We start from the raw sequence: 11,172 nt of genomic DNA on the forward strand, positions 1-11,172 counted from the left end.
ACGACCCTGAAACCCTCGACCCTTGACCCCTTAACGACCCTCGACCCTCTACCCTAGTTCCCGACCCTCGACCAATAGAGGAGAAGAAGAAAGGAATAGCTAGAGGAGAAGATCGAAGAAAAAAAAGAAGAAAAAAAAGAGGAGAAGAAGAAAGGAATAGTGTCTCCACTATTCCTTTCTTCTTCTCCTCTTTTTTTTCTTCTTTTTTCTTCTTCTTATTTATTTCTCCTCTTCTTTTCCTCTCCTCTTCTTCTTTCTTTCCTCTTCTTATTTTCTTCTTTCCTATCCTTCTTTTTCTAAAATTGTAACTTTTGCATATATAAAACTTTTCTAAAATTGTAACTTTCTATATACTATTTTTTCTTCTTCTACTCTATTCCTTTCTTCTTCTCCTCTTCCTTTTCTTCCTCTCCTCTTCTTCTCCTTTTTCCTCTTCTTTTTTTCTCCTCTTCATGTCGAAGTTATCTAGTACACACATATACATACATACACATATACACTACACACATGCATACATACACATACATACACATACATATACATATCTGCATGCACACACATATACACTGCACACACATACACATACATACACATATATATACACTACACACACGCATACATATATCTCCAAAAAATTAACAGAGGCGGGCGGCGGCGCGGCAAGCGGAGCGCGGCCAGGCGGCGGCGTCGAGGCAGAACACGACGGGCGGCGGCGGCGAACCAGCGGCGGCGCGGCAAGCGGAGCACGTACGGGCAGAGCACGGCGGGCAGCGGTGTCGGGGCGCGGCAAGAGCACTGCGGGCAACGGCGTCGGGGCGTGGCTGGCGGCGGTGGCAGGGCGCGGCGGGGGGAGAGGAGGAGAGGAGGGGAACGGCACGGTGGCTCACAGTGGGAGCGGGCCGGGAAGGCGTCGGGGTAGGGCTCGACGGCGGCGGCGAGGACGGCGAAGTGGAGCAGCCTGACGGCGTCGGGGCAGGGCTCGGCGGTGGCGGAGGCGACGATGAGGGGCAGGGCTCGGCGGCGGCGACGGCGACGAGGAGGACGAGCAGCCTGGCGGCGTCGGCGATGGGGAATGGAGCAGTTGGCGAAAATTTCGCAAGGGTTGTATATATAGCCAGAGCAATGGTCCCGGTTCGTGGCACGAACCGTGACCAATGCGCCCCTTTGGTCCCGGTTGGTGCCACGAACCGGGACCAAAGGCCAATTTTCAGCAGCCCAAAGGGCGGGAAGCGGCGGCCTTTGGTCCCGGTTGGTGGCACCAACCAGGACTAAAGGGGGGCATTGGTCACGGTTGGTGCCATGAACCAGGACCAATGCCCCCTTTAGTCCCGGTTGATGCCACCAACCGGGACCAATGCCCTTGTGCGCCCCGCGCCCAAAAGTTTAGTCCCACATCGCTAGCTGAAGGGCGCCGGCACTGGTTTATAAGCGCTGCTCTGCCTCCCCATTCGAGCTCCTCTCTAATGCAGGCTTTCGGGCCTAAACCTGCTACTGCCTGTTGGCCTATTGGGCCTCTGCGGGCCTGAATCCTGGCCCATGTAGGGTTTCTAGTCGTATTCAGGCCGTGGAGGTCCAGTAGGTGGCATTTTTTTTTGGTTTTTTCTTTTTTATTTCTACATTTTTTTGGTTTTTTATTTTTTTATTTCTACTTAAAACTAAATACTTATAGTTTTTTAGTGATTTTTTTTGCTTTTAGGTCACAAAAATTATAAACTTTCTGTTAGTGCCATTAGTTTTAAATTTTAAATAGTTTAAATTTGAATTTTTAAAAATTTGTGTGAATCACTAGTTTATGAATAACTTTACTATAAAATTAGAATTTTTTTCTATTTATTTTTTATTTCTACTTACAACTAAATACTTACAGTTTTTTAGTGATTTCTTTTTGCTTTTAGGTCACAAAAATTATAAACTTTCTGTTAGTGCCATTAGTTTTAAATTTTAAATAGTTTAAATTTGAATTTTTAAAAATTTGTGTGAATCACTAGTTTATGAATAACTTTACTATAAAATTAGAATTTTTTTCTATTTATTTTTTATTTCTACTTACAACTAAATACTTACAGTTTTTTAGTGATTTCTTTTTGCTTTTAGGTCAAAAAAATTATAAACTTTCTGTTAGTGCCATTAGTTTTAAATTTTAAATAGTTTAAATTTGAATTTTTAAAAATTTGTGTGAATCACTAGTTTATGAATAACTTTACTATAAAATTAGAATTTTTTTCTTCTTTGCTATTTATTTTTTATTTATACTTACAATTAAATACTTATAGTTTGATTTTAGGTCACACAAATTATATTCTTTTTGCTATTGAGGAATATTATAGTTTTATTTTAGTTGATCATAACATAATATTTTAATTGATTGTTTTTATTTTCATAAAAGTTTTGTAGTTCATTCTGTTTGCTATTAATTCATTCTTTGAGCTAAATGACTCTGAAATTGGAAAGCATTTCAAAATGAACTCTGAAAAGGTTGAAAGTTGGCATGGTATCATCATTTCACCCACATAGCATGTTCCAAAAAGTAGAGAGGGTTACGACAAAAAATTGATGCACTTCGTGTACAAAATGGACAATCACTTTCGAAGTATCAAAGTTTCGAACCATAAGACATGAAAGCATTTCAAATGAACTCTGAAAAAGTTGAAAGTTGGGATGGTATCATAATTTCACCCACATAGCATTTGCTTATTGCGGGAGAAAGTCTTCACTTTTTCTTCGCTTGTGTCATTTGCTTATTGCGCCGTAACCATGGATAATCTTCATTGTTTATCAGGATGCTTGGGTCAGCCTTGACATTGAAGGGAGGAATTTCATGAAACTTTTCATAATCTTCAGACATGTCTGTCTTGCCGTCCACTCCCAGGATGTCCCTTTTTCCTGAAATAACTATGTGGCGCTTTGGCTCATCGTATGATGTATTCGCTTCCTTATCTTTTCTTTTTCTCGGTTTGGTAGACATGTCCTTCACATAGATAACCTGTGCCACATCATTGGCTAGGACGAACGGTTCGTCAGTGTACCCAAGATTTTTCAGATCCACTGTTGTCATTCCGTACTGTGGGTCTACCTGTACCCCGCCGCCTAACAGATTGACCCATTTGCACTTAAACAAAGGGACCTTAAAATCAGGTCCGTAGTCAAGTTCCCATATGTCCACTATGTAACCATAATATGTGTCCTTTCCGCTCTCGGTTGCTACATCAAAGCGGACACCGCTGTTTTGGTTGGTGCTCTTTTGATCTTGGGCGATCGTGTAAAATGTATTCCCATTTATCTCGTATCCTTTGTAAGTCAATACAGTCAAAGATGGTCCCCTAGACAACAAGTACAACTCATCACAAACAGTGTTGTCACCTCTGAGACGTGTTTCCAACCAACTGTTGAAAGTCCTGATGTGTTCACATGTAATCCAGTCGTCGCACTGCTCCGGGTGTTTGGAGCGCAGACTGTTCTTGTGTTCATCGACATACGGGGTCACCAAGGTAGAGTTCTGTAGAACTGTGTAGTGTGCTTGAGACCAAGAATATCCGTCCCTGCATATTATTGAGTCTCTTCCTAGAGTGCCTTTTCCAGTCAGTCTCCCCTCATACCGCGATTTAGGGAGACCTATCTTGTTAAGGCCAGGAATGAAGTCAACACAAAACCCGATAACATCCTCTGTTTGATGGCCCATGGAGATGCTTCCTTCTGGCCTAGCGCGGTTACGGACATATTTCTTTAGGACTACCATGAACCTCTCAAAAGGGAACATATTGTGTAGAAATACGGGCCCCAGGATGACAATCTCGTCGACTAGATGAACTAGGACGTGCGTCATGATATTGAAGAAGGATGGTGGGAACACCAGCTCGAAACTGACAAGACATTGCGCCACATCACTCCTTAGCCTTGGTACGATTTCTGGATCGATCACCTTCTGAGAGATTGCATTGAGGAATGCACATAGCTTCACAATGGCTAATCGAACGTTTTCCGGTAGAAGCCCCCTCAATGCAATCGGAAGCAGTTGTGTCATAATCACGTGGCAGTCATGAGACTTTAGGTTCTGAAACTTTTTCTCTGGCATATTTATTATTCCCTTTATATTCGACGAGAAGCCAGTCGTGACCTTCATAGTGAGCAGGCATTCAAAGAAGATTTCTTTCTCTTCTTTCGTAAGAGCGTAGCTGGCAGGACCTTTATACTGCTTCGGAGGCATGCCGTCTTTTTCGTGCAAACGTTGCAGGTCCTCTCGTGCCTCGGGTGTATCTTTTGTCTTCCCATACACGCCCAAGAAGCCTAGCAGGTTCACGCAAAGGTTCTTCGTCACGTGCATCACGTCGATTGAGGAGCGGACCTCTAGGTCTTTCCAGTAGGGTAGATCCCAAAATATAGATTTCTTCTTCCACATGGGTGCGTGTCCCTCAACGTCATTCGGAACAGCTAGTCCACCGAGACCCTTTCCAAAGATTACGTAGTGTAAATCATTGACCATAGCAAGCACGTGAACACCGGTGCGCATGGCGGGCTTCTTCCGGTGATCTGCCTCGCCTTTGAAATGCTTGCCTTTCTTTCGACATTGATGATTGGTCGGAAGAAATCGACGATGGCCCAGGTACACATTCTTCCTGCATTTGTCCAGGTATATACTTTCAGTGTCATCTAAACAGTGCGTGCATGCGTGGTATCCTTTGTTTGTCTGTCCTGAAAGGTTACTGAGAGCGGGCCAATCGTTGATGGTCACGAACAGCAACGCCTTAAGGTTAAATTCCTCCTGTCTGTGCTCATCCCACGTACGTACACCGTTTCCATTCCACAGCTGTAAAAGTTCTTCAACTAATGGCCTTAGGTACACATCAATTTCGTTGCCGGGTTGCTTAGGGCCTTGGATGAGAACTGGCATCATAATGAACTTCCGCTTCATGCACATCCAAGGAGGAAGGTTATACATGCATAGAGTCATGGGCCAGGTGCTGTGATTGCTGCTCTGCTCCCCGAAAGGATTAATGCCATCCGCGCTTAAAGCAAACCATACATTCCTTGGGTCCTTTGCAAACTCATCCCAGTACTTTCTCTCGATTTTTCTCCACTGCGACCCGTCAGCGGGTGCTCTCAACTTCCCATCTTTCTTTCGGTTCTCACTGTGCCATCGCATCAACTTGGCATGCTCTTCGTTTCTGAACAGACGTTTCAACCATGGTATTATAGGAGCATACCACATCACCTTTGCAGGAACCCTCTTCCTGAGGGGCTCGCCGTCAACATCACCAGGGTCATCTCGTCTGATCTTATACCGCAACGCACCGCATACCGGGAATGCGTTCAGATCCTTGTATGCACCGCGGTAGAGGATGCAGTCATTAGGGCATGCATGTATCTTCTCCACCTCCAATCCTAGAGGGCATACGACCTTCTTTGCTGCGTATGTACTGTCGGGCAATTCGTTATCGTTTGGAAGCTTCTTCTTCAATATTTTCAGTAGCTTCTCAAATCCTTTGTCAGCCACAACATTCTCTGCCTTCCACTGCAGCAATTCCAGTACGGTACCGAGCTTTGTGTTGCCATCTTCGCAATTGGGGTATAACCCTTTTTTGTGATCCTCTAACATGCGATCGAACTTCAGCTTCTCCTTTTGACTAATGCATTGCGTCCTTGCATCGACAATGACCCGGCGGAGATCATCATCATCGGGCACATCGTCTGGTTCCTCTTGATCTTCAGCAGCTTCACCCGTGGCAGCATCATTGGGCACATCGTCTGGTTCCTCTTGATCTTCACCAGCTCCCCCCGTTGCAGCATCACCGTATTCAGGGGGCACATAGTTGTCATCGTACTCTTCTTCTTCGCCGTCTTCCATCATAACCCCTATTTCTCCGTGCCTCGTCCAAACATTATAGTGTGGCATGAAACCCTTGTAAAGCAGGTGGGAGTGAAGGATTTTCCGGTTAGAGTAAGACCTCGTATTCCCACATTCAGTGCATGGACAACACATAAAACCATTCTGCTTGTTTGCCTCAGCCGCATCGAGAAACTCATGCACGCCCTTAATGTACTCGCGGGTGTGTCTGTCACCGTACATCCATTGCCGGTTCATCTGCGTGCATTATATATAATTAAGTGTCCAAATTAATAGAAGTTCATCATCACATTAAAACCAAAGTGCATACATAGTTCTCATCTAACAACATATAGCTCTCCAGAGCATCTAATTAATTAAACCATACATTGAAACTATGTAAAACATTTCAATGCGAAAACAAATGCGATCATAATCGTAACCAAGGTAACAATTGATCCAACGGCATAATGATACCAAGCCTCGGTATGAATGGCATATTTTCTAATCTTTCTAATCTTCAAGCGCATTGCATCCATCTTGATCTTGTGATCATCGACGACATCCGCAACATGCAACTCCAATATCATCTTCTCCTCCTCAATTTTTTTTATTTTTTCCTTCAACAAATTGTTTTATTCTTCAACTAAATTTAACCTCTCGACAATAGGGTCGGTTGGCATTTCCGATTCACATACATCCTAGATAAATAAAATCTATGTCACGTTGGTCGGCATAATTTTCATAAACAATAAATGAACCAATAGTTATGAAGATAATATACATACCAAATCCGAATCATAGACAGGACAAGGGCCGACGGGGGTGGATACCAAAACCATCGCACTATATAAGATGCAATAATAAATGTAAGAAAATGATACAAGTATCTATCTAAACAGACAAGTAAGAATATTTTTCCTTTCAGAAAGAAGATAAGAACAAGAGGCTCACCACGGTGGTGTCGGTGATGAGATCAGCGCGGGTGATCGTCGGCGGTGAAGACGGGGACGGGGCGTGACGGACCGCTAAATCTAGACAAATCTCGAGGAAAATGGAGCTTGGAGGTCGAGCTTCGAGAGGAGAAAGTTTAAGTAGTGTGGCTCGGGCATTCCATCGAACACCTCATGTGCATAGGAGGTGAGCTAGAGCACCACAAACCCCTCCCCTCGCCGGCCAGAGAAAAACAGAGCACTGGAGTGCTCTGCTCGCGGGCGAGGGTATATATAGGCACCTCATTGGTCCCGGTTTGTGGCAAGAACCGGGACTAAAGGGGAGCCTTTGGTCCCGGTTCAGGCCACCAACCGGGACCAATGGTGGTGGGCCAGGAGCGAGGCCCATTGGTCCCGGTTCGTCCCACCAACCGGGACCAAAAGGTCCAGACGAACCGGGACCAATGGCCCACGTGGCCCGGCCGGCCCCCTGGGCTCACGAACCGGGACCAATGCCCACATTAGTCCCGGTTCTACACTGAACCGGGACTAATGGGCTGAGCCGGCCTGGACCATAGCCCTGTTTTCTACTAGTGGTCATACATGCTTATGGAAAAAACTTGCATGACATCTTTTGTCCTACCCTCCCGTGGCAGCGGGGTCCTAACGGAAACTAAGGGATATTAAGGCCTCCTTTTAATAGAGTACCAGACCAAAGAATTAACACATAGTGAATACATGACCTCCTCAAACTACGGTCATCACCGGTAAGTATCCCGATTATTGTCACTTCGGGGTTAACAGATCATAACATATAATAGGTGACTATAGACTTGCAAGATAGGATCAAGAACTCTCATATATTGATGAAAACATAATAGGTTTAGATCTGAAATCATGGCACTCGGGCCCTAGTGACAAGCATTAATCATAGCAAAGTCATAGCAACATCAATCTCAGAACATAGTGGATACTAGGGGTCAAACCCTAACAAAACTAACTCGATTACATGATAAATCTCATCCAACTCATCACCGTCCAGCAAGCCTACGATGGAATTACTCACGCACGGCGGTGAGCATCATGAAATTGGTGATGGAGGATGGTTGATGATGACGATGGCGACGGATTCCCCTCTCGTTGCTATGCATCACATGATCTTGCGTGAGCGTAGGAATTTTTTTGAAATTACTACGAAACCCAACACTTTAAAGATCAAGGACTGACTAGACATTGTAATTCATGGTAAAAGAGATCGAGTCAAGTCATACTCAATGTAAACTAACAGTAATGAATGCAAATGTCAGCGGTGCTCTCCAACTGGTGCTTTTTAATAATAGGATGATTACTCAACATGAAAGTAAATAGATAGGCCCTTCACAGAGGGAAGCAGGGATTTGTAGAGGTGCCAGAGCTCGGTTTTGAAATAGAGGTGAATAATATTTTGAGCGGTATACTTTCATTGTCAACATAACAACCAAGAGATGGCGATATCTTCCCTGCTACACACATTATATGCGGTTCCCAAATAGAATGGTAAAGTTTATACTCCCCCTCCACCAACAAGCATCAATCCATGGCTTACTCGAAACAACGAGTGCCTCCAACTAACAAGAGTCCCAGGGGAGTTTTGTTTGCAATTATTTTGATTTGATTTGCATAAAGCATGGGACTAGGCATCCCGGTGACCAGCCCTTTTCTCGTGAGTGAGGAGATGAGTCCACTCCTCTTGAGAATAACCCGCCTAACATGGAAGATACAGATAGCCCTAGTTGATACATGAGCTATTCGAGCATACAAAACAGGATATTTATTTGAAGGTTTAGAGTTTGGCACATACAAATTTACTTGGAACGGCAGGTAGATACCGTATATAGGTAGGTATGGTGGACTCATATGGAACAACTTTGGGGTTTATGGAGTTGGATGCACAAGCAGTATTCCCGCTTAGTACAGGTGAAGGCTAGCAAAAGACTGGGAAGCGACCAGCTAAAGAGCGACAATAGTCATGAACATGCATTAAAATTAATCAAGACCGAATGCAAGCATGAGTAGGATATAATCCACCATGAACATAAATATTGTGAAGGCTATGTTGATTTTGTTTCAACTACATGCGTGAACATGCGCCAAGTCAAGTCACTTAAATCATTCAGAAGAGGATACCACCCTATCATACCACATGACAACCATTTTAATAGCATGTTGGCACGCAAGGTAAACCATTATAAGCTCCTAGCTAATCAAGCATGTCACAAGAAACTATGATCTCTAGTTGTCATTGTAAACATGTTTATTCATAATAGGCTGAATTAGGAACGATGAACTAATCATATTTACAAAAATAAGAGAGGTCGAGAGTTCATACCAGCTTTTCTCATCTCAGTCAGTCCATCATATACCGTCATAATTGCCTTTCACTTGCACGACTGAATGATGTGAATAATAATAATAGTGCGCGTGCATTGGACTAAGCTGGAATCTGCAAGAATTCAATAAACAGGAGAAGACAAGGCAATATGGGCTCTTTTGTCAGATCAACAATTATGCATATTGATACGTCTCCAACGTATCTATAATTTTTGATTGCTCCATGCTATATTATCTACTGTTTTGGACATTATTGGGCTTTATTATCCACTTTTATATTATTTTTGGGACTAACCTATTAACCAGAGGCCCAGCCTAGAATTGCTGTTTTTTGCCTATTTTGGGGTTTCGAAGAAAAGGAATATCAAACGGACTCCAAACAGAATGAAACCTTCGGGAACGTGATTTTCTCACTGATGTAGCAACCAGACCTTAAACAGTCTGATCTCTGTGCATCAGTGTCATCGCTGGATCAGTAATGCTGACACGCACAATACTTGAAGGATTTATAACAGAGTAGCAATCACACACTTATTACAACGAGTGTCTCAAAATAGAACTTATTACAATAAATATGGCTTAAGGCCATCTAATAACGATAACAACGGAAGGCTAGGAAGATAAGCGAGTCCATCAACTCCAACGGCATCACTGAGTATAGAACCACGACCTAAAGGCACCTTACTCGTCGTCTGAAAAGTCTGCAACATGAACGTTGCAGCCCGAAAACGGGTTAGCACATGGAATATGCTGGCAATGTAACACATAGAGAGTAATGAAAGAATAAGGCTATACTACATGCATATATGGCTGGTGGAAAGCTCTATGGTTACAGTTTTTGCATAAAGTCAATTTTTCCCTACTGCAAAGGAATAAATTTTATTTAACTATCATGGTGGTTGTTAAACATTGAGAAGATAGACATCCTCTCAATCCCAATTAAGCATCATCTTTAAAACCCAACAATATTAATTAAAGTAACATGATAAGATTCACGTGACAATCCAAGTACTAGATACTCAAGACGTCCATAACCGGGGACATGGCTAACCATGATTAGTTTATACACTCTGCAGAGGTTTGCGCACTTTTACCCACAAGACTCGAGCTCCTCCGTTGGGATTCTCGCACTACATGGTGTTTGAGAAACGGATGACCGAGACATAGTCTTTCAGAAGCGCTAGCACCTTACGATCGGGTAGACCGTTACACCTACTTTCCCCTACATCTGCTAGTCTACCACTATAAGAGTTCGCACGACTTAATCAACTATTCTAGAGCCCATAGTAGCTTGTGGCTGCACACGGAAGTTACTAGTATGAATAATCTCATGATCCCTTTGAGCCTGGTTGGCGGTCCATAAAGAAAAACAGGCAATCACTGGAATACCCAGGTGCCTCAATCCACCCAGATGTGTGTTTAAGTTGCCACCTTAAATAAACCATTAATATAACAATCTCACATCTGTCATGGATACACCCACCCAATCCACGTCTACTAGCATAGCATGGCATAATAAGCAAACGTAGAAGTAACTCCCAAGGGTTTGATAATAAAACAGGTAATAGGTAGTACCTCATCTACTTCCCAAACCCACAATTTAGTTAGATCCTAATCATGCAATGTTTGAGGATTGATCTAATGCAATAAAAACTGGGTAGTAAGAGGTATGATCAAAGTGTTACTTGCCTTGCTGATGATCCGTGAAACCTAGAGATTCGAAGTAGCAAGCGGCGCACTCCGGGTACTCTATCGCAATCAAACAAGCATACAATAAGTACTCAACTAATGCACTGGTAAAACTCAAATAAGAGAACTAACCAGAAAGTTCAATTTAAGAACTCCGGTTGACAAAAAGAATCAAACGAACAGAGTAACGAAAGACAAACGGCAAAAGAAAGAAGCTTCATTTACTAATCTGGACCTAGGTCAAATTTTACAGAAGCAAAAACTTGTTTGAGTTGGTTAAACGGAAAGAGGGTTTCAAGACGAAACTCTAGGCGCTTGAATCGCCTGATTCCGATAAACGAGCGAAAAGTTAAACTAAAA

The sequence above is a fragment of the Triticum urartu genome, chromosome 4A (genome assembly GCF_056163025.1).
Source record: "Triticum urartu cultivar PI428250 chromosome 4A, HENAU_Tu73, whole genome shotgun sequence".
Taxonomy (NCBI): domain Eukaryota; kingdom Viridiplantae; phylum Streptophyta; class Magnoliopsida; order Poales; family Poaceae; genus Triticum; species Triticum urartu.